Source organism: Eleutherodactylus coqui, chromosome 7, assembly GCF_035609145.1.
Source record: "Eleutherodactylus coqui strain aEleCoq1 chromosome 7, aEleCoq1.hap1, whole genome shotgun sequence".
In the NCBI taxonomy this organism is placed as follows: Eukaryota; Metazoa; Chordata; class Amphibia; order Anura; family Eleutherodactylidae; genus Eleutherodactylus; species Eleutherodactylus coqui.
The window spans coordinates 61,340,661-61,366,310 of NC_089843.1; the positions used below are offsets into that span (position 1 = coordinate 61,340,661).

General features: G+C 43.6%; 1 protein-coding gene across 1 annotated transcript in view; it reads right to left on the minus strand.

Annotated features, from left to right (window-relative positions):
* The window catches only part of GABRB1 (gamma-aminobutyric acid type A receptor subunit beta1), a 545,263-nt gene extending 526,220 nt beyond the window's left edge, over positions 1-19,043 (minus strand). The window contains exon 1 of the mRNA XM_066573124.1: positions 18,970-19,043. The gene's annotated coding sequence lies outside the window, so the exon portion shown is untranslated. The remainder of the gene's footprint in view (positions 1-18,969) is intronic.
* Positions 19,044-25,650: the final 6,607 nt, after the last annotated feature.

Consider the following 25,650-nt stretch of genomic DNA (forward strand, 5'->3'; position numbering starts at 1 on the left):
GACCATCAATAATCAACTGCAAATTGCATAAAATATGTGTAATCACATTCTTCTGCAGGCTGGCTCATGAAATCAATATACTGTACTCCAGAATGAGGGATTTTTTTTTCCGTGTAGAATGTAATTATGAAGTTGTTCTTTCTTTTTTATTGGTTTTCCTAAATATTTGATGTTCCGGCTACTGTCTAATCGAATGATAAACTAATATGAAAAGGAAAATCTGCTGAATATAGACTGACACTGCAGATTATGGCATTTTCAATCTTTTATGGTATGCAAATTTTTTCTACATTTTTCTCTAATTTATTTGATAGAAATGATCTGTGATATAATAACGTAGACTGGAAAGACCTCAGGATGCGCCAGTAAGATGTTAAACTACTTGAGATGGATAGGAGGAAAATGCAACAAGTAATCTCCCAGCTTCCCAGTGCGATTCACGTGTGAGAATAGGACTTGCAATGTGCGATGTCTCCCACCATGGCACAGCACACATACACAGTGTCCTTGTGCTGCATGTTGGGAGTTGCGCCTGCGAGTCAAAGGTGCAGCTTACTATTGGCCAGGTAAATGCAGCCTTGCGCCATCTTCAAACAACCATATCCGCAAAAACGCACATGTTAGCGCAATGTATTTGCGCCATAAGTGTTGTGCTTTTGCATTTTACGGTACTTTTTTTTCACATGGGCGTGGGACACACATGACAAAAAGGCTATGAAGCCTAACTAGTTCCAGATGTGTTTTTTTTCCTGTGAAATTGCGCAGCGTAATGCACAATTACGCGGGTATCAGGGTATATTTGCGCACCTCCCATAAACTCCTATGGGGCTTTTGGTGGGCAAATGCTTACTAAGGGTGGACATCCACTTTAGTTTTTTTTTCTTCTTGCGCCTCACAGCGCAAAAAAACACGCTGCAATATCGCAAATGCTTTCAATGGGGCTGGCAGCAGCAGTGCCAGCCCTATTGAAAGCATAGGGAGTATATCACAGACTTCTGCCACAGCTGTGACAGCTGTGGCAGGAGTTTCTTTCATCTCCATGGGGACTGCGGGGATGAAGGAATCCTCTGCCACAGCTGTCACAGCTGTGGCAGAAGTCCAGGATACTATCCCATGGCTTTCAATGGGGTCGGCGCTGCTGCTGCCAGTCCCATTGAAAGCAGTGGTTTTTAGGCAACCCCCACAACATGCTTTTCGGGGAAGGGCTTGAAATATAATCCCTTCCAAAAAAAAACCCCTAGCTGGTAACCAAAACAAAAAAAATTCCCTCCCCCCCTCTCCGCTGCTCAGCCGCGTCCTCCGACTGGTTCCCATGCACTGCTATTGAGCGCATTCATTCATCAATGAATAGCTAAGCGCTGCCTGTATTTGGCTGCTAAGCGCTCAGCCAATCAGCACAGCCTTTTCAGGAGGCGGGGATTTAAAAATGCTGAAAGTGCTGGACAGCAGTGCAGGGAATCAGCCGGAGGACACGTCTGAGCGGTAGAGAGGTGAGTAAAGATTTTTTTTGTTTTTTCACCAGCAAGGGAGGATTTTCAGGGAAGAGCTTATATTTCAAGCCCTTCCCTGAAAAGCATGCTGCGGGGGTTGCCTAAAAACCACTGCTTTCAATGGGGCCGGCAGAAGCAGCGCCGATATCAGACTAACTGCGATATGGTCATATATGTGGCGCATGAAAAGAACACATTGCTTTCAATGTGTTTATTTACATGAGCGATTTTAATCTCAGGCCGATCGTTCGAAATTGCAAAAATCTCTGCAAGTCCTATTTTTGGGTGATTGTGATTCAGAATTGTCCATAATTTCCTCTGGCATCAAAAATCAATAAATGTAATCGTTCCTACATGTAGATGCAATTTTCATGCAAATGCGATTTTTCTATTTTTCCTTTTAAAACAACATGCAAGTTTTTAACATGCGTGAAAATCACATTACAGAGATGCAATGCTTTTTTTGCAAAATGCATCACACTCGCAGCAGAAATCAGCCCCTTGTCTTCCTCTAGATCATCCTTGGAAAAGTTATCAGATGACCCGAGGGCTCCTCCCCACATGTTTTTTTTTTAAATGCAATTGTCAATGGGAATTTCCAATGTTAAAAAACGCATCGCGCAAAAATCGCAAAACACACATTTGCGATGCATTTTTAACATTAGAAAGTCCCGTTGACATTTGCATTTAAAAAAAAAACACAGCGATAACGCAGAGTTAAAAAAACGCAAGTAAGTGGGGGCCCTAACAGAGGAACAGATGGACCGTAATGAAACAGGTTCTCACAGGGTTGCGGTTTTTACAAAATTAAAAATAGGTGAGACATATACTTCTAGTAATTAACCACAGGTAAGTATCTGTCTGCTCTTCATGGAGTAAACCATATAATCTATATACAGGTATGTTGTATATATAATCTGTATACAGGTGTATTGTACATATAATCTGTATACAGGTGTGTTGTATATATAATCTGTATACAGGTGTTTTGTACACATAATCTGTATACAGGGGCATTGTACATACAATCTGTATACAGGTGCTTTGTACATATAATCTATATACAGGTGTGTTGTATATATAATCTGTAGAGATGAGCGAACGTGTTCTTCCGAGCTTGATATTCGTGCGAATATTAGGGTGTTCGGGATGTTCGTTATTCGTAACGAACACCATGCGGTGTTCTGGTTACTTTCACTTCCTTCCCTGAGACGTTAGCGCGCTTTTCTGGCCAATTGAAAGACAGGGAAGGCATTACAACTTCCCCCTGTGACATTCAAGCCCTATACCACCCCCCTGCTGTGAGTGGCTGGGAAGATCAGGTGTCACCCGAACATAAAAGTCGGCCCCTCCCGCGGCTCGCCTCAGATGCCTGGTGAGTTAGATGAGGGACAGTGCTGTTTGTACCGGAGCTGCTGTAGGGAAAGAATTGGTAGTTAGTGTAGGCTTCAAGACCCCCCAAAGGTCCTTATTAGGGCCACTGATAGCTGTGTGTTGGCTGCTGTTAGCAGTGGCAATTTTTTTTTTCTCAAAATCGCCTCTGCAGACCGTTGCACCTGGCATTAGGGACAGAAGTGCTGCATAGGCAGGGAGAGTGTTAGGAGTGAGTGTAGCCTTCAAGAACCTCAACGGTCCTTTCTAGGGCCATATTTATCCGTGTGCAGTACTGTGCTGGCTGCTGTTAGCTGTGCTGCATTTTTTTTTGCTTCTCAAAATCGCCTCTGCAGAGCATTCCACCCTCCATTGATACTGCAGGGAAAGAATTATATAGGCAGGGCCACAACACAGTTATTATTCATTGAATATACGCAGTGCTGCCTTTTGCTTGTAAAACAAGTGAAAATAATTCTATTTGTCCTGCCTCTGTCCGTCCTAAGGGCGGTGGACACGTGTCGGCTGCGTGTGCAACCTGTAAAAATCAGACGCACCCAGCTACGTTTTACTCCTGGCTTCGCCATTTGCTTTCCTTAATTGGGAAAAAAAATACCTGCTCTGCCACAGTTAATAACTCTGCTACCCTCACGTTCTGTGACACATTAGCAGGAAAACAGCACAGTTATTAAACTTCTCATGTTCATAGAATATACGCAGTGCTGCCTTTTGGTGCAAAATAAAGGAAAATAATTCTATTTGTCCTGCCTCTGTCCATCCTAACGCCGGTGGACATGTGTCGGCTGCGTGTGCAACCTGTAAAAATCAGACGCACCCAGCTACGTTTTACTCCTGGCTTCGCCATTTGCTTTCCTTAATTGGGAAAAAAAATACCTGCTCTGCCACAGTTAATAACTCTGCTACCCTCACGTTCTGTGACACATTAGCAGGAAAACAGCACAGTTATTAAACTTCTCATGTTCATAGAATATACGCAGTGCTGCCTTTTGGTGCAAAAAAACGGAAAATAATTCTATTTGTCCTGCCTCTGTCCGTCCTAAGGGCGGTGGACACGTGTCGGCTGCGTGTGCAACCTGTAAAAATTAGACGCACCCAGCTACGTTTTACTCCTGGCTTCGCCATTTGCTTTCCTTAATTGGGAAAAAAAATACCTGCTCTGCCACAGTTAATAAATCTGCTACCCTCACGTTCTGTGACACATTAGCAGGAAAACAGCACAGTTATTAAACTTCTCATGTTCATAGAATATACGCAGTGCTGCCTTTTGGTGCAAAAAACCAGAAAATAATTCTATTTGTCCTGCCTCTGTCCGTCCTAAGGGCGGTGGACACGTGTCGGCTGCGTGTGCAATCTGTAAAAATCAGACGCACCCAGCTACGGTTTACTGCTGGCTTCGCCATTTGCTTTCCTTAATTGAGAAAAAAAATACCTGCTCTGCCACAGTTAATAACTCTGCTACCCTCACGTTCTGTGACACATTAGCAGGAAAACAGCACAGTTATTAAACTTAGATTATACATTCACTAGAGGCAGTGGGGCCTTTCGTTTTCAAAAAAGGGAAAAAATTATATTTGGCCTGCAGTCTTGCGCCAATTTATTAGCTGCCTGTGAAATCAAATCACTGGTAATACAGCATGCTGAGGGGTAGGGGTAGGCCTAGAGGACGTGGACGCGGCCGAGTACGCGGAGGGCCAAGTCAGGGTGTGGGCACAGGCCGAGCTCCTGATCCAGGTGTGTCGCAGCCGACTGCTGCGCGATTAGGAGAGAGGCACGTTTCTGGTGTCCCCACATTCATCGCCCAATTAATGGGTCCACGCTGGAGACGGTTATTAGAAAATGAGCAGTGTGAGCAGGTCCTGTCCTGGATGGCAGAAAGTGCTTCGAGCAACCTATCGTCTACCCGCAGTTCTGCGCCGTCCACTGCTGCAAATCCGAATCCTCTGTCTGCTGCTCCTCCTTCCTCCCAGCCTCCTCACTCCACTACAATGACACCTGCTCAGGAGCGGGAACACTCCCAGGAACTGTTCTCGGGCCCCTGCTTAGATTGGGCAGCAGCGGTTCCTCTCCCACCAGAGGAGTTTATTGTCACTGATGCCCAACCATTCGAAAGTTCCCGGGGTCCGGGGGAAGAGGCTGGGGACGTCCGCCAACTGTCTCAACAACTTTCTGTGGGTGAGGAGGACGATGACGATCAGACACAGTTGTCTTGCAGTGAGGTAGTAGTAAGGGCAGTAAGTCCGAGGGAGCAGCGCACAGAGGATTCGGAGGAAGAGCAGCAGGACGATGAGGTGACTGACCCCACCTGGTGTGCAACGCTTACTCAGGAGGACAGGTCTTCAGAGGGGGAGTCAAGGGCATCAGCAGGGCAGGTTGCAAGAGGCAGTGCGGTGGCCAGGGGTAGAGGCAGGGCCAGACCGAAAAATCCACCAAGTGTTTCCCAAAGCGCCCCCTCGCGCCATGCCACCCTGCAGAGGCTGAGGTGCTCAAAGGTCTGGCAGTTTTTCACAGAGACGCCTGACGACCGACGAACAGTGGTATGCAACCTTTGTCGCGCAAACCTCAGCCGGGGAGCCAACACCAACAGCCTCACCACCACCACCATGCGCAGACATATGATGGCCAAGCACCCCGCAAGGTGGGACGAAGGCCGTTCAGCGCCTCCGGTTTGCACCCCTGCCTCTCCCCCTGTGCCCCAACCTGCCACTGAGATGCAACCCCCCTCTCAGGACACAGGCACTACCGTCTCCTGGCCTGCACCCACACCCTCACCTCCGCTGTCCTCGGCCCCATCCAGCAGTGTAGTTCAGCGCACCATCCAGCCGTCGCTTGCGCAACTGTTGGAGCGCAAGCGCAAGTACGCCGCCACGCACCCGCACGCTTAAACGTTAACCGTCCGCATAGCAAAATTCATCAGCCTTGAGATGCTGCCGTATAGGGTTGTGGAAACGGAGTCCTTCAAAAGTATCATGGAGGCGGCGGCCCCGCGCTACTCAGTTTCCAGTCGCCACTACTTTTCCTGATGTGCCGTCCCAGCCCTGCACGACCACGTCTCCCGCAACATTGTACGCGCCCTCACCAACGCGGTTACTGCCACGGTCCACTTAACTACGGACACGTGGACAAGCACAGGCGGGCAGGGCCACTACATCTCCCTGACGGCACATTGGGTGAATTTAGTGGAGGCTGGGACAGAGTCAGAGCCTGGGACCGCTCATGTCCTACCCACCCCCAGAATTGCGGGCCCCAGCTCGGTGGTGGTATCTGCGGAGGTGTATGCTTCCTCCACTAAAGCACCCTCCTCCTCCTCCTCCTCCTCCTCTGTCTCGCAATCAAGATGTGTTAGCAGCAGCATGTCGCCAGCAGTCGGTGTCGCGCGGTGTGGCAGCACAGCGGTGGGCAAGCGTCAGCAGGCCGTGCTGAAACTACTCAGCTTAGGCGATAAGAGGCACACGGCCCACGAACTGCTGCAGGGTCTGACACAGCAGACCGACCGCTGGCTTGCGCCGCTGAGCCTCCAACCGGGCATGGTCGTGTGTGACAACGGCCGTAACCTGGTGGCGGCTCTGCAGCTCGGCAGCCTCACGCACGTGCCATGCCTGGCCCACGTCTTTAATTTGGTGGTTCAGCGCTTTCTGAAAAGCTACCCACGCTTGTCAGACCTGCTCGTAAAGGCGCGCCGGCTCTGCGCACATTTTCGCAAGTCCCACACGGACGCTGCCACCCTGCGCACCCTGCAACATCACTTTAAGCTGCCAGTGCACCGACTGCTGTGCGACGTGCCCACACGGTGGAACTCTACGCTCCACATGTTGGCCAGGCTCTATGAACAACGTAGAGCTATAGTCGAATACCAACTCCAACATGGGCGGCGCAGTGGGAGTCAGCCTCCTCAATTCCTTTCAGAAGAGTGGGCCTGGTTGGCAGACATCTGCCATGTCCTTGGTAATTTTGAGGAGTCTACCCAGGTGGTGAGCGGCGATGCTACAATCATTAGCGTCACCATTCCTCTGCTATGCATCTTGAGAAATTCCCTGCAAACCATAAAGGCAGCTGCTTTGCGCTCGGAAACGGGGGCGGGGGAAGACAGTATGCCGCTGGATAGTCAGGGCACCCTCCTGTCTATTTCTCAGCGCGTACAGGAGGAGGAGCATGAGGAGGATGAGGAGGAGGGGGAAGAGACAGCTTGGGCCGCTGCTGACGGTACACCGGCTGATTGCCTGTCATCTTTTCAGCGTGTATGGCCTGAGGAGGAGGAGGAGGAGGAGGATCCTGAAAGTGATCTTCCTAGTGAAGACAGCCATGTGTTGCGTACAGGTACCCTGGCACACATGGCTGACTTCATGTTAGGATGCCTTTCTCGTGACCGTCGCGTTGCACGCATTCTGGCCACGACGGATTACTGGGTGTACACACTGCTCGATCCACGGTATAAGGAGAACCTGCCCACTCTGATTCCCGAAGAGGAAAGGGGTTCGAGAGTGTTGCTATACCACAGGACCCTTGCGGACAAGCTGATGGTAAAATTCCCAGCCGACAGCGCTAGTGGCAGAAGGCGCAGTACCGAGGGCAAGGTAGCAGGGGATGTGCGTAGATCGAGCAGCATGTACATCCCAGGCAGTGCAACAGTCTTTAAGGGCCTGGCCAGCTTTATGGCTCCCCACCAAGACTGTGTCACCGCTCCCCAGTCACGGCTGAGTCGGCGGGAGCACTGTAAAAGGATGGTGAGGGAGTACGTAGCGGATCGCACGACCATCCTTGGTGACGCCTCTGCCCCCTACAACTACTGGGTGTCGAAGCTGGACACGTGGCCTGAACTCGCGCTGTATGCCCTGGAGGTGCTTGCTTGTCCTGCGGCTAGCGTCTTGTCGGAGAGGGTGTTTAGTGCGGCTGGGGGAATCATCACAGATAAGCGTAGCCGCTTGTCAACCGACAGTGCCGACAGGCTAACACTCATCAAGATGAACAAAGGCTGGATTTCCCCAGACTTCTGTTCTCCACCAGCGGACAGCAGCGATACGTAAGCAATACGTAGGCTGCACCCGCGGATGGAAGCTACGTTCTCTCTCACCATCCAAAACGGGGACATTTCTGCTTCATCAATCTGTGTCTAATATTCCTCCTCCTCCTCCTGCTCCTCCTCCTGAAACCTCACGTAATCACGCTGAACGGGCAATTTTTCTTAGGGCCACAAGGCTCACTCAAATAATTTTTCTGAACAATTTTTATAAGTTTCAATGCGCTTAAAAGCGTTGGAACTTTAACTTGAACCAATTTTTCGTTACACTGGGCTGCCTCCAGGCCTAGTTACCACTTAAGCCACATTAACCAAAGCGATTAATGGGTTTCACCTGCCCTCTTGGCTGGCCATGGCCAATTTTTGGGATGTACATTAGTACTGTTTATACAGCAATTTTTGTGGGCCCTCGCCTACAGTGTAATCAAATTAATTTTTAGCCCACCTGCATTACAGCTGACGTTACCTCAGCTGTGTTGGGCAATGCAATGGGATATTTTTATGTACCGCCGGTGGGTTCCAGGGAGCCACCCATGCTGTAGGTGCACACGGAGTGTAACCTACATGTGTCCACTTGTAAAGAACCCCGGTCAGACTGGGGCATGCAGTGTGGGCCGAAGCCCACCTGTATTACGCACGACATTACTACCTCAGCTGTGTTGGGCAATGCAATGGGATATTTCTATGTACCGCCGGTGGCTTCCTGGCACCCACCCAGGCAGTGGGTCCACAGGGAGTTTAACCTACATGTGTCCACTTCTAAAGAAACCCAGTCTGACTGGGGCATGCAGTGTGGGCCGAAGCCCACCTGCATTAAGCACGACATTACTACCTCAGCTGTGTTGGGCAATGCAATGGGATATTTTTATGTACCGCCGGTGGGTTCCAGGGAGCCACCCATGCTGTAGGTGCACACGGAGTTTTTAATACATCTGTACACTTCTAAAGAACCCCAGTCTGACTGGGGCATGCAGTGTGGGCCGAAGCCCACCTGTATTACGCACGACATTACTACCTCAGCTGTGTTGGGCAATGCAATGGGATATTTCTATGTACCGCCGGTGGCTTCCTGGCACCCACCCAGGCAGTGGGTCCACAGGGAGTTTAACCTACATGTGTCCACTTCTAAAGAACCCCAGTCTGACTGGGGCATGCAGTGTGGGCCGAAGCCCACCTGCATTAAGCACGACATTACTACCTCAGCTGTGTTGGGCAATGCAATGGGATATTTTTCTGTACCGCCGGTGGGTTCCAGGGAGCCACCCATGCTGTAGGTGCACACGGAGTTTTTAATACATCTGTACACTTCTAAAGAACCCCAGTCTGACTGGGGCATGCAGTGTGGGCCGAAGCCCACCTGTATTACGCACGACATTACTACCTCAGCTGTGTTGGGCAATGCAATGGGATATTTCTATGTACCGCCGGTGGCTTCCTGGCACCCACCCATGCTGTGGGTCGACAGGGACTTCACAATAGGGAGTTGTACCTGCCTGTGTCTATGAATTAAAAAGCCCGGTCTAACTGGGGCATGCAGACACCTTGACAGAATGAATAGTGTGTGGCACATAGGTTCCCCATTGCTATGCCTACATGTGCAGCTCCTGATGGCGGTGGCACAGGATTCTATTTCTCATTGCTTCTGTACAGCATTGTGGGCTATCGCCCCGCCCCTTTTAAAGAGGGCCGCTGCCTAGCCATGCCAACCCTCTGCAGTGTGTGCCTGCGGTTCCTCCTCATGGCAGACGCACTTCTAAATAAACATGAGTGTGGCGTGGCATGAGGGCAGCTGAAGGCTGCGCAGGGACACTTTGGTGTGCGCTGTGGGGGAGGGGGGGCGGTTGGTCAGCATGTAACCCAGGAGAAGTGGCAGCGGAGTGTCATCCAGGCAGTGATTGTGCTTTGTTGTAGCTAGTGTGGTGCTTAGCAAAGGTATGCCATGCTAATGATGGCTTTTCAGAAGTAAAAGTTGTTGGGAGGGGGGGGGGGCACTCTTGCCAGTATTGTGGCTTAATAGTGGGACCTGTGAACTTGAGATGCAGCCCAACATGTAGCCCCTCGCCTGCCCTATCCGTTTCTGTGTCATTCCCATCACTTTCTTGAATTGCCCAGATTTTCACACATGAAAACCTTAGCGAGCATCGGCGAAATACAAAAATGCTCTGGTCGCCCATTGACATCAATGGGGTTCGTTGTTCGAAACGAACCCTCGAGCATCGCGAAAAGTTCGTCCCGAGTAACGAGCACCCGAGCATTTTGGTGTTCGCTCATCTCTAATAATCTGTATACAGGTGTTTTGTACACATAATCTGTATACAGGGGCATTGTACATATATTCTGTATACAGGTGCATTGTACACATAATCTGTATACAGGGGCATTGTACATATAATCTGTATACAGGGGCATTGTGCATATAATCTGTATACAGGGGCATTGGTCATATAATCTGTATACAAGGGCATTGTACATATAATCTGTATACAGGGCATTGTACATATAATCTGTATACAGGGCATTGTACATATAATCTGTATACGGGGCATTGTACATATAATCTGTACACAGGGCATTGTACATATAATCTGTATACAGGGCATTGTACATATGATCTGTATACAGGGCATTGTACACATAATCTGTATACAGGGGCATTGTACATATAATATGTACACGGGTGCTTTGTACATATAATCTGTACACAGGGGCATTGTACATATAATCTGTACACAGGGCATTGTACATATAATCAGTATACGGGGCATTGTACATACAATCTGTATACAGGTGCATTGTACATATAATTTATATACAGGGGCATTGTACATATAATCTATATACAGGTGTGTTGTATATATAATCTGTATACAGGTGTTTTGTACACATAATCTGTATACAGGGGCATTGTACATATATTCTGTATACAGGTGCATTGCACACATAATCTGTATACAGGGGCATTGTACATATAATCTGTATACAGGGGCATTGTTCATATAATCTGTATACAGGGGCATTGTACATATAATCTGTATACAAGGGCATTGTACATATAATCTGTATATAGGGGCATTGTACATATAATCTGTACACAGGGCATTGTACATATAATCTGTATACAGGGCATTGTACATATGATCTGTATACGGGGCATTGTACACATAATCTGTATACAGGGGCATTGTACATATAATATGTATACGGGTGCTTTGTACATATAATCTGTACACAGGGGCATTGTACATATAATCTGTATACAGGTGCATTGTACATATAATCTGTATACGGGGCACTGTACAAATATTCCGTATACAGGTGCATTGTACATATAATATGTATACGGGGCACTGTACATATAATCTGTATACAGGGCATTGTGCATATAATCTGTATACAGGGGCATTGTACATATAATCTGTATACAGGGGCATTGTACATATAATCTGTATACAAGGGCATCGTACATATAATCTGTATACAGGGGCATTGTACATATAATCTGTATACAGGGCATTGTACATATAATCTGTATACAGGGGCATCGTACATATCTGTATACGGGGCATTGTACATATGATCTGTACACGGGTGCATGGTACATATAATCTGTATACAGGGCATTGTACATATTATTTGTATACAGGGCATTGTACATATAATCTGTATACAGGGGCATTGTACACATAATCTGTATACAGGGGCATTGTACATATAATCTGTATACAGGTGCATGGTACATATAATCTGTATACAGGGGCATTGTACACATAATCTGTATACAGGGGCATTGTACACATAATCTGTATACAGGGGCATTGTGCATATGATCTGTATACGGGGCATTGTACATATAATCTGTATACAGGGCATTGTACATATTATCTGTATATAGGTGCATGGTACATATAATCTGTATACAGGTGCATTGTGCATATAATCTGTATACGGGGCATTGTACATATAATCTGTATACAGGGGCATTGTAGATATAATCTGTATACAGGGGCATTGTACATATAAACTGTACACAGGTGCATTGTACATATAATCTGTACACAGGTACATTGTACATATAATCTGTATACAGGTGCATTGTGCATATAATCTGTATACAGTTGCATTGTACATATTATCTGTATACGGGGCATTGTACATATAATCTTTCAGTGCATTAACCGCTCTGTCTGCCACACGGTACAGATTATGCGGCAAGCAAAGCGGCCAACCTCACAGGAAGCAGGAAAGAGCAGGGGGGTGGAGGAGAGAGGCAGTCACAAAGGGGCGGCAGGGACTGATCCTGTGATCATGTGCTGCCCCTCCCTCTTGCTGAACTGAAACTGCACTGTCTGCTGCTGCTGTTGTCACATGGAGGAGAAGTGGTCCAGAACACGGGGTATGTGTATATATAAATAGGTGCACCCGGACCCCTGAGCCTTTAGGTACACCCTTGCATTGTACATATAATCTGTATACGGGGCATTGTACATATAATCTGTATACAGGGGCATTGTACATATAATCTGTATACAGGGGCATTGTACATATAATCTGTATACAGGGCGTTGTACATATAATCTGTATACAGGGCGTTGTACATATAATCTGTATACAGGGCATTGTACATATAATCTATATATGGGTGCATTGTACATATAATCTGTATACAGGGCATTGTACATATAATCTGTATACAGGGGCATTGTAGATATAATCTGTATACAGGAGCATTGTACATATAATCTGTATACAGGGCATTGTACATATAATCTGTATACAGGGCGTTGTACATATAATCTGTATACAGGGCATTGTACATATAATCTGTATACGGGTGCATTGTACATATAATCTGTATTCAGGGGCATTGTACATATAATCTATATATGGGTGCATTGTACATATAATCTGTATACAGGGCATTGTACATATAATCTGTACACAGGGGCATTGTACATATAATCTGTATACAGGGCATTGTACATATAATCTGTATACGGGTGCATTGTACATATAATCTGTATACGGGTGCATTGTACATATAATCTGTATACGGGGCATTGTGCATATAATCTGTATACAGGGGCATTGTACATATAATCTGTATACGGGTGCATTGTACATATAATCTGTATACGGGTGCATTGTACATATAATCTGTATACGGGGCATTGTGCATATAATCTGTATACGGGTGCATTGTACATATAATCTGTATACGGGTGCATTGTACATATAATCTGTATACGGGGGCATTGTACATATACAGTTAGGGCCAGATATATTTGGACAGTGACACAAGTTTTGTTATTTTAGCTGTTTACAAAAACATGTTAGAAATACAATTATATATATATAATATGGGCTGAAAGTGCACACTCCCAGCTGCAATATGAGAGTTTCCACATCCAAATCGGAGAAAGGGTTTAGGAATCATAGCTCTGTAATGCATAGCCTCCTCTTTTTCAAGGGACCAAAAGTAATTGGACAATGGACTCTAAGGGCTGCAATTAACTCAGAAGGCGTCTCCCTCGTTAACCTGTAATCAATTAAGTAGTTAAAAGGTCTGGGGTTGATTCCAGGTGTGTAGTTTTGGATTTGGAAGCTGTTGCTGTGACCAGACAACATGCGGTCAAAGGAACTCTCAATTGAGGTGAAGCAGAACATCCTGAGGCTGAAAAAAAAGAAAAAATCCATCAGAGAGATAGCAGACATGCTTGGAGTAGCAAAATCAATAGTCGGGTACATTCTGAGAAAAAAGGAATTCACTGGTGAGCTTGGGAACTCAAAAAGGCCTGGGCGTCCACGGAAGACAACGGTGGTGGATGTCGCATACTTTCTTTGGTGAAGAAGAACCCGTTCACAACATCAACTGAAGTCCAGAACACTCTCAGGGAAGTAGGTGTATCTGTCTCTAAGTCAACAGTAAAGAGAAGACTCCATGAAAGTAAATACAAAGGGTTCACATCTAGATGCAAACCATTCATCAATTCCAAAAATAGACAGGCCAGAGTTAAATTTGCCGAAAAACACCTCAAGAAGCCAGCCCAGTTCTGGAAAAGTATTCTATGGACAGATGAGACAAAGATCAACCTGTACCAGAATGATGGGAAGAAAAAAGTTTGGAGAAGAAAGGGAACGGCACATGATCCAAGGCACACCACATCCTCTGTAAAACATGGTGGAGGCAACGTGATGGCATGGGCATGCATGGCTTTCAATGGCACTGGGTCACTTGTGTTTATTGATGACATAACAGCAGACAAGAGTAGCCGGATGAATTCTGAAGTGTACCAGGATATACTTTCAGCCCAGATTCAGCCAAAAGCTGCAAAGTTGATCGGACGGCGCTTCACAGTACAGATGGACAATGACCCCAAGCATACAGCCAAAGCTACCCAGGAGTTCATGAGTGCAAAAAAGTGGAACATTCTGCAATGGCCAAGTCAATCACCAGATCTTAACCCAATTGAGCATGCATTTCACTTGCTCAAATCCAGACTTCAGACGGAAAGACCCACAAACAAGCAAGACCTGAAGGCTGCGGCTGTAAAGGCCTGGCAAAGCATTAAGAAGGAGGAAACCCAGCGTTTGGTGATGTCCATGGGTTCCAGACTTAAGGCAGTGATTGCCTCCAAAGGATTCGCAACAAAATATTGAAAAAAAAATATTTTGTTTGGGTTATGTTTATTTGTCCAATTACTTTTGAGCTCCTAAAATGTGGAGTGTTTGTAAAGAAATGTGTACAATTCCTACATTTTCTATCAGATATTTTTGGTCAACCCTTTAAATTAAACGTTACAATCTGCACTTGAATTCTGTTGTAGAGGCTTCATTTCAAATCCAATGTGGTGGCATGCAGAGCCCAACTCGCGAAAATTGTGTTACTGTCCAAATATTTCTGGCCCTAACTGTAATCTGTATACAGGGGCATTGTACATATAATCTGTATTAGGGGGCATTGTACATATAATCTGTATTAGGGGGCATTGTAGATATAATCTGTATTCGGGGGCATTGTAGATATAATCTGTATACAGGTGTGTTGTAGATATAATCTGTATACACGTGCATTGTACATATAATCTGTATACAGGGCATTGTACATATAATCTGTATACAGGGCATTGTACATATAATCTGTGTACAGAGGCATTGTACATATAATCTGTATAATACAGGTGTGTTGTAGATATAACCTTTATACAGGGGCATTTGTGAAGGCTATGAGCATAAAACTTATTTTTAAGTTTAATGCTCATATATATATATTTATGAAATAAATGAATGAAATAAATATATATATATATATTTATTTCATTCTGTCTCCTATGAACATCTTTAATATACGCTTCTGGAGGCTATGGGCCTAAATTATATACATATATATTTTATTCTGTCTCCTATGAACATCTTTGATATACGCTTGTACACTCATGTGTTGTTTGCACGGCAAGATTGCATTGTTATAGGAGTTAGAAATAGAGAATAGTACTTACAGAGTTCCTTATCTTCTGTTACACTGTTTAAAGGTCAGTTTACAATAGTGTCCAGTAAAGACAATGTCTTAATGATTAACTGCTATCTATGTAAAAGCACATGACTGCCTGCAATGGACACTTATTGACAATAGACCACTCTCCTTTAAAATACTATATAAAGAAAGAGGTTTTGTAATAAAGGTAGATTGCTTTAAGACACGGTCATGATGTCTGTGTCCATAGCTTTCGCACGGCGGCCGCCATAACCACCTCTGATGTGGAGCCTCACAGCATATTGACGGAACATTGAATTTCCATAACACATTGTACATATAATCTGTATACAGGGGCATTGTACATATAATCTGCATACAGGGGCATTGTAATATAATCTGTACACAGGTGCATTGTACATATAATCTGTATACGGGTGCATTGTACATATAATCTGTATACAGGGGCATTGTACATATCATCTGTATACAGGTGCATTGTACATATCATCTGTACAGAACGACACACTGGACTCAAAAGTGCATACAAACTTTATTTTAACTTATGCTTCCAGGCAACAAAACAGCAACACAAAAATCCATGCAATATAACATATGCAATGCTGCAGCACGCAGGGTGCTCTGAGGTTTCTTCAGGTCCTTCTGTGAAGTGGTATTCCCACCTCAGGCTTTCAGACACTGACTCCTTGGGAGCTGCAGCCTTTTATGCCCCAGTAACGGGGTCAGTGCCTACAGCTGAGCTTCCTAAGGACTAGGGTGAAGTTGTGAACTAGACCGCCACCCTATCCAGACTAAGAGCCTGGGAGGGAGATATACTCCATCCACAACTTCACCATTTAACTGCCTACATATTCCCTCCCCTCTTCTCCAGACCAGGGGGCTGGGCCTTTTTGGTGATCAGACAATGCACCCTAGACCGGGCATCAGCATTACCTTGTGACTTGCCTGGTCTATATACGAGGGTGAACTTGAAGTTCTGAAGCGAAATAAACCACCCCGTCACCCTCGCATTCTTTTCCTTATTTTGCTTCATCCAGGTCAAGGGGGCATGGTCTAACACCAACTTGAACTCTCTCCCCAAGAGATAGTACTTTAACGTTTCTAGTGCCCATTTTACTGCTAAACATTCACGTTCAACAATAGCATAATTCTTCTCCGCAGGACATAGTTTCCAGCTTAAATACAGTACTGGATGTTCTTCCCCATTTATGGACTGGGTCAACACTGCACTCAACCCTACATAAGAAGCATCTGTCTGCACAATAAACTCTTTCGAGAAGTCGGACGTTATCAATACTGGCTGTTGGCAAAGGGCAGACTTTTAAATTTTGAAAGGCCTGCTCGGCCTCGGCTGTCCATGCCACCATTACCAACTTTCCCCCTTTCGACAAGTGGTGCTGCAATGGAGGCAAAATTAGGCACGAACCTACGGTAGTACCCGGTCATTCCTAAAAAAGCTCTGACCTGTTTTTTTGTTAAAGGTCTAGGCCATGCCTGTATGGCCTCTACCTTGTTGACCTGGGGTTTAATGACGCCATGGCCAATAACATAGCCAAGGTAATTGGCTTCCTCCAGGGCTAGTGCACATTTTCCAGGGTTTAAGGTTAAACCTGCCCCTTTTATGGCATCCATGACCGCCTATACCTTCCCAAGGTGACTCTCCCAATCGGTACTATAGACTACGACATCGTCTAGGTACGTGGCAGAATGGTTACGGTGAAACCTCAAAATCTGATCCATTAACCTTTGAAAGGTAGCAGGCACGCCATGTAAACCAAACGGCATGTCTTTGTACTGAAACAAGCCCTCTGGGGTTGAGAAGGCCATTTTCTCTTTGGCCTTGTCAGTCAGAGGTATTTGCCAGTACCCTTTAGTAAGATCAAGTGTGGTAATATATCTTGCATTACCCAGTCTCCTAATTAATTCATCAACCCTGGGCATGGGATATGCATCAAATTTGGAGATTTCGCTTAACTTCCTGAAATCACTGCAAAACCTCCAAGTACCATCTGGTTTGGGGACTAAAACAGTAGGGCTTGACCACTCACTTTTTGATTCCTCTATCACCCTTAATTCCAGCATAAGCTTAACCTCGGCAGAAACTGCTTTCCTACGGGCTTCTGGAATCCTATACGGTTTTAGGTTTACCTTCATCCCGGGTTCAGTTATGATATCATGTGTCATGACGTGTGTACGACCGGGCAGGTCAGAGAATCTGTCTGTGTTTTTTTGCAGGAACTCTTTTGCCTCCTGCCGTTGGCACACCGAGAGGGCCGCACCTACTCTAACATCGGGCAGGGAGGGCTGCGGCCCACCCCTCCTGATGCTTGAGGTACCCAAATCTTCTCTATCCTTCCAGAGTTTTATTAAATTAACATGGTACACCTGATACGGCTTCCTTTTCCCCGGCCGGTGCACTCTATAGTTTACGTCGCCTACCTTCTCAACGTTTTGTTGGGACCCTGCAATCTAGCGAGGAACTTACTCTCTACAGTGGGCACCAAGATGAGAACTCGGTCACCGGGACTAAAAGTTCTCACCCTGGCAGAACGATTGTACACTCTGCTTTGGGCCTCCTGCTCCCTCTGCAAGTGTTCCCTGACAATGGGCATTACAGTATTAATGCGGTCCTGCATCTGAGCCACGTGCTCTATGACGCTTCTATAGGGAGTAGACTTGGTCTCCCAGGTTTCTCTGGCTATATCCAACAACCCTCTGGGGGCCGAACATATAGCAACTCAAATGGTGAGAAGACTGTGGAAGCCTGTGATCCTTTCCGTATGGAGAACATGAGATAAGGTAACAGATGGTCCCAGTCCCGACCATCTTTCTCTACTACCCGCTTTAGCATTTGCTTCAGGGTCTTATTGAAGCTCTACACTAACCAATCCGTTTGAGGGTGGTATACTGAGGTTCGTATGTGATCAATTTAAAAAAGTTGGCACAATTCTTTCGTTACTTTGGACATGAAGGGGGTCCCTTGGTCCGTGAGGATTTTCTTGGGAAGACCTATTCTGGAGAACATAAGGGACAACTCTCGTGCAATGATTTGGCAGTAGCGCTTTTTAAAGGGATTGCCTCAGGGTATTGAGTGGCATAATCTAACATGACCAAAATGTATTGATATCCTCTAGCCGACTTGACTATGGGACCTACTAAATCCATCCCAATTCTTTCAAAGGGAACCTCTACAATCGGGAGAGGCACTAAGGGACTGCGGAAGTGCGACACAGGAGCAGTGATCTGACAGGTGGGGCACGACTTCTTTATGTCCTTGTACACCCCTTGCCAGAAGAACCTTTGAAGAATTCTATCCTGCGTTTTATCAGTTCCTAAATGTCCTCCTAATAGATGATTATGTGCTAAGTCTAGCACCTTGTGCCTGTACGGCTTCGGCACGTCCAACTGTTCCACCACTTCCCCGCTTGTTTTTGTTACTCTATACAACAAGTTATTATTCATGGCAAAATGAGGGAACCGTTGGTCAGAACCCGGTTCCTGTAACACACCATTTATCACTACGACATTTTCTTTTGCATTGATAAGCGTGGGGTCCCTTAACTGGGCTGTCTCAAAATTACCTGGCGCATCCTCCAGATCGGACACATCCTGACCCGAGTGGTAGACTTCCTCTTCAGCATCATCTCCAGCCAAGACCTGTAAAGTAAAAGTTACATCCTCCGGTTCAATGTCCACATTTACCCCGCTATCCTGCGGAGGTGTATGGTCAGCTGGGTTTGCGTCAGTCTCTTTAGAAGGGATTATCATTTTTCCCCACAAGTCCCAGAATGCAGGGAAATCTGTATACAGGTGCATTGTACATATGATCTGCATACAGGTGCATTGTACATATGATCTGTATACAGGTGCATTGCACATATGATCTGCATACAGGTGCATTGTACATATAATCTGCATAAAAGGGCATTGCACATATAATCTGCATAAAGGTGTATTGTACATATAATCTGTATACAGGGGCATTGTACATATAATCTATACACAAGTGCATTGTGCATATAATCTATATACAGGTGCATTGTACATATAATCTGTATACAGGGCATTGTACATATAATCTGTATACAGGGGCATTGTACATATAATCTGTATACAGGTGCATTGTACATATAATCTGTATACAGGGCATTGTACATATAATCTGTATACAGGGGCATTGTACATATAATCTGTATACAGGGCATTGTACATATAATCTGTATACAGGGCATTGTACATATAATCTGTATACAGGGCATTGTACATATAATCTGTGTACAGGGGCATTGTACATATAATCTGTATACAGGTGTATTGTACATATAATCTGTATACATGTGTATTGTACATATAATCTGTATACAGGGGCATTGTACATATAATCTGTATATAGGGGCATTGTACATATAATCTGTATACAGGGCATTGCACATATAATCTGTATAAAGGTGTATTGTACATATAATCTGTATGCAGGGGCATTGTACATATAATCTGTATGCAGGGGCACTGTGCATGTTATCTGTATATAAGGGCATTGCACATATAATCTGTACAAAGGTGTATTATACATATAATTTGTACACAGGAGCATTGTACATATAATCTGTATACAAGGGCATTGTACATATAATCTGTATACGGGTGCATTGTACATATAATCTATATACAAGGGCATTGTACATATAATCTGCATATGGGTACATTGTACATATAATATGTATATGGGTGCATTGTGCATATAATATATACACAGGTGCATTGTACATATAATCTGTATACAAGGGCATTGTTCATAAATCTGTATACAGGGGCATTGTACATATAATCTGTACACAGGTGCATTGTATATATAATCTGTATACAAGGGCATTGTACATAAATCTGTATACAGGGGCATTGTACGTATAATCTGTACACAGGTGCATTGTACATATAATTTGTACACAGGTGCCTTGTACATATAATCTGTATGCGGGTGCATTGTACATATAATCTATACACAAGTGCAATGTGCATACAGTCTATATACAGGTGCATTGTACATATAATCTGTATACAGGGGCATTGTAGATATAATCTGTATACAGGGGCATTGTACATATAATCTGTATATGGGTGCATTGTACATATAATATGTATATTGGTGCATTGTGCATATAATCTGTATACAGGGCATTGTACATATAATGTGTATACAGGGCATTGTACATATAATCTGTATACAAGGGCATTGTACATATAATCTGTATACAAAGGCATTGTACATATAATCTGCATATGGGTACATTGTACATATAATCTGCATATGGGTACATTGTACATATAATCTGTATACAGGTGCATTATACATATATAATCTATACACAGGTGCATTGTACATATAATCTGTATACGGGTGCATTGTTCATATAATCTGTATACGGGTGCATTATACATATAATCTGTACACAGGTGCATTGTACATATAATCTGTATACAGGAGCATTGTACATATAATCTGTATACAGGAGCATTGTACATATAATCTGTATACGGGTGCATTGTACATATAATCTGTATACAGGAGCATTGTACATATAATCTGTATACAGGTGCATTGTACATATAATCTGTATACAGGGGCATTGTACATATAATTTTATACAGGTGCATTATACATATAATATGTGTACAGGGGCATTGTACATAAATCTGTATACAGGGCATTGTACATATAATCTGTATACGGGGCATTGTACATATAATCTGTATACAGGGGCATTGTACATATAATCTGTATACAGGGGCATTGTACATATAATCTGTACACAGGGGCATTGTACATATAATCTGTACACAGGGGCATTGTACATATAATTTTTACACAGGTGCCTTGTACATATAATTTGTATACGGGTGCATTGTACATATAATCTATACACAAGTGTATTGTGTATATATAATCTGTATACAGGGGCACTGAACATATAATCTATATGCAGGGGCATTGTACATATAATCTGTATACAGGTGCATTGTACATATAATCTATATACAGGTGCATTGTACATATAATCTGTATACAGGGGCATTGTACATATAATCTGTACACAGGGGCATTGTAATATTATCTGTATACAGGGCATTGTACATATAATCTGTATACAGGGGCATTGTACATATAATCTGTATACAGGGGCATTGTACATATAATCTGTACACAGGGGCATTGTAATATTATCTGTATACAGGGCATTGTACATATAATCTGTATAAAGGGGTATTGTGCATATAATCTGTATACAGGGCATTGTACATATAATCTGTATACAGGGGCATTGTACATATAATCTGTATAAAGGGGTATTGTGCATATAATCTGTATACAGGGCATTGTACATATAATCTGCATAAAGGGGTATTGTGCATATAATCTGTATACAGGGGCATTGTACATATAATCTGTATACAGGGGCATTGTACATATAATCTGTATACAGGGCATTGTACATATAATCTGTATACAGGGGCATTGTACATATAATCTGTATACAGGGCATTGTACATATAATCTGTATAAAGGGGTATTGTGCATATAATCTGTATACAGGGGCATTGTACATATAATCTGTATACAGGGGCATTGTACATATAATCTGTATAAAGGGGTATTGTGCATATAATCTGTATACAGGGGCATTGTACATATAATCTGTATACAGGGACATTGTAATATTATCTGTATACAGGGCATTGTACATATAATCTGTATACAGGGGCATTGTACATATAATCTGTATAAAGGGGGCATTGTACATATAATCTGTATAAAGGGGTATTGTGCATATAATCTGTATACAGGGGCTTTGTAATATTATCTGTATACAGGGCATTGTACATATAATGTGTATACAGGGCATTGTACATATAATCTGTATACAAGGGCATTGTACATATAATCTGTATACAAAGACATTGTACATATAATCTGCATATGGGTACATTGTACATATAATCTGTATACAGGTGCATTATACATATATAATCTATACACAGGTGCATTGTACATATAATCTGTATACGGGTGCATTGTTCATATAATCTGTATACGGGTGCATTATACATATAATCTGTACACAGGTGCATTGTACATATAATCTGTATACAGGAGCATTGTACATATAATCTGTATACAGGAGCATTGTACATATAATCTGTATACGGGTGCATTGTACATATAATCTGTATACAGGAGCATTGTACATATAATCTGTATACAGGTGCATTGTACATATAATCTGTATACAGGGGCATTGTACATATAATTTTATACAGGTGCATTATACATATAATATGTGTACAGGGGCATTGTACATAAATCTGTATACAGGGCATTGTACATATAATCTGTATACGGGGCATTGTACATATAATCTGTATACAGGGGCATTGTACATATAATCTGTATACAGGGGCATTGTACATATAATCTGTACACAGGGGCATTGTACATATAATCTGTACACAGGGGCATTGTACATATAATTTTTACACAGGTGCCTTGTACATATAATTTGTATACGGGTGCATTGTACATATAATCTATACACAAGTGTATTGTGTATATATAATCTATACACAAGTGTATTGTGTATATATAATCTGTATACAGGGGCACTGAACATATAATCTATATGCAGGGGCATTGTACATATAATCTGTATACAGGTGCATTGTACATATAATCTATATACAGGTGCATTGTACATATAATCTGTATACAGGGGCATTGTACATATAATCTGTACACAGGGGCATTGTAATATTATCTGTATACAGGGCATTGTACATATAATCTGTATACAGGGGCATTGTACATATAATCTGTATACAGGGGCATTGTACATATAATCTGTATAAAGGGGTATTGTGCATATAATCTGTATACAGGGGCATTGTACATATAATCTGTATACAGGGGCATTGTACATATAATCTGTATACAGGGCATTGTACATATAATCTGTATAAAGGGGTATTGTGCATATAATCTGTATAAAGGGGGCATTGTACATATAATCTGTATACAGGGGCATTGTACATATAATCTGTATACAGGGCATTGTACATATAATCTGTATAAAGGGGTATTGTGCATATAATCTGTATACAGGGGCATTGTACATATAATCTGTATACAGGGGCATTGTACATATAATCTGTATAAAGGGGTATTGTGCATATAATCTGTATACAGGGGCATTGTACATATAATCTGTATACAGGGGCATTGTAATATTATCTGTATACAGGGCATTGTACATATAATCTGTATACAGGGGCATTGTACATATAATCTGTATAAAGGGGGCATTGTACATATAATCTGTATAAAGGGGTATTGTGCATATAATCTGTATACAGGGGCTTTGTAATATTATCTGTATACAGGGCATTGTACATATAATCTGTATACAGGGCGTTTTACATATAATCTGTACACCGGTGCATTGCAATATAATCTGTATACAGGTGTATCTATATATATATATAAAGACGAAAGCCCTCACTGACTCAGGCCGCCTGCACACGGGCGGAAATCCCGCCGCGGGATTTCCCGCGGGATTTCCGCCGCTGAAAGTTTGCATAGGAGTGCATTAAAATACGCACTCCTATGCAGACGGCCGCGGTTTGGCCACGCGAAATCTCTCGCGGCAAACAAACCGCGGCATGTCCTAATTTTCTGCGGGGCACGCACTCAGCTGGCCGCCGGCTCCGGTCTGCGCATGCGCCGGCTGCGCGGCAGCCGGCACATGAAAGAGCCGGGGCCGTCAGGCGCGGGTGAGTACGCGCTCGTCCTTGCAGGCGCTCGGGTCGGATCGCGAGGCGAGAATTCTCGCTGCCGGATCCGACCCGCTCGTCTGCAGGCGGCCTCACTGACTGACTGACTGACTCGCCAAAAGTTCTCCAACTTCCCAATATCGTAGAAACATGGCACAACTTGGCACAAGCATAGATTATCTCCAAAATAGGAAAAGTAATTGGGTCCCAACTCGATTATTCAATTCTAGCGCAAAAGAATTGGCGTCGAAATTTTACGTACATAATCTAAATGTCACTTCCCAATGTCATAGAAACTTAAAATTTGGCACGGGCATTGATTATGACATAAATAGGAAAAGTTAATGTGTCCCAACACGATTATTTAATTCTATGCGCAAAAGTATTAGCGTCCAAATTTTACGTACGGAATCTAATTTTCTCACTTTCCGGTGTCATAGAAACAGGAAATTTGGCACGAGCATTGATTATGTCATACATAGGAAAAGCTAATGGGTCCCAACTCGATTATTCAATTCTAGCGCAAAAGAATTGGCGTCAAAACTTTACGTGCGAAATGTAATTTTTTCACTTTCCGGTGTCATAGAAACAGGAAATTTGGCAGGAGCATTGATTATGTCATAAATAGGAAAAGCTAATGGGTCCCAACTCCATTATTCAATTCTATGCGCAAAAGAATTAGCGTCCAAATTTTACGCGCGGAATGTAATTTTCTCACTTTCCGGTGTCATAGAAACGTGAAATTTGGCACGAGCATTGAATCTATTTATATATAAAGCTGAAAGCCCTCACTGACTGACTGACTGACTGACTCACTGACTGACTGACTGATTCGCCAAAAGTTCTCCAACTTCCCGATGTCGTAGAAACATGAAATTTGGCAGAAGCATAAATTATCTCCAAAATGGGAAAACAAATTGGGTGCCAACTCGACTATTCAATTCTAGCGCAAAAGAATTGGCATCGAAATTTAACGTACATAATCTAAATCACTCACTTCCCAATGTCATAGAAACGTGAAATTTGGCACGAGCATTGATTATGTCATAAATAGGAAAAGCTAATGGGTCCCAACTCGATTATTCAATTCTATGCGCAAAAGAATTAGCGTCCAAATTTTACGTGCGGAATGTAATTTTCTCACTTTCCGGTGTCATAGAAACGTGAAATTTCGCACGAGCATTGATTATGTCATAAATTGGAAACGTGAATGGGTCCCAACTCGATTATTCAATTCTAGCGCAAAAGAATTGGCGTCGAAATTTTACGTGCGGAATGTAATTTTCTCACTTTCCGGTGTCATAGAATCTTGAAATTTGGCACGAGCATTGATTATGTCATAAGTAGGAAAAGCTAATGTGTCCCAACTCGATTATTCAATTCTATGCGCAAAAGAATTAGCGTCCAAATTTTACGTACGGTATCTAATTTTCTCACGT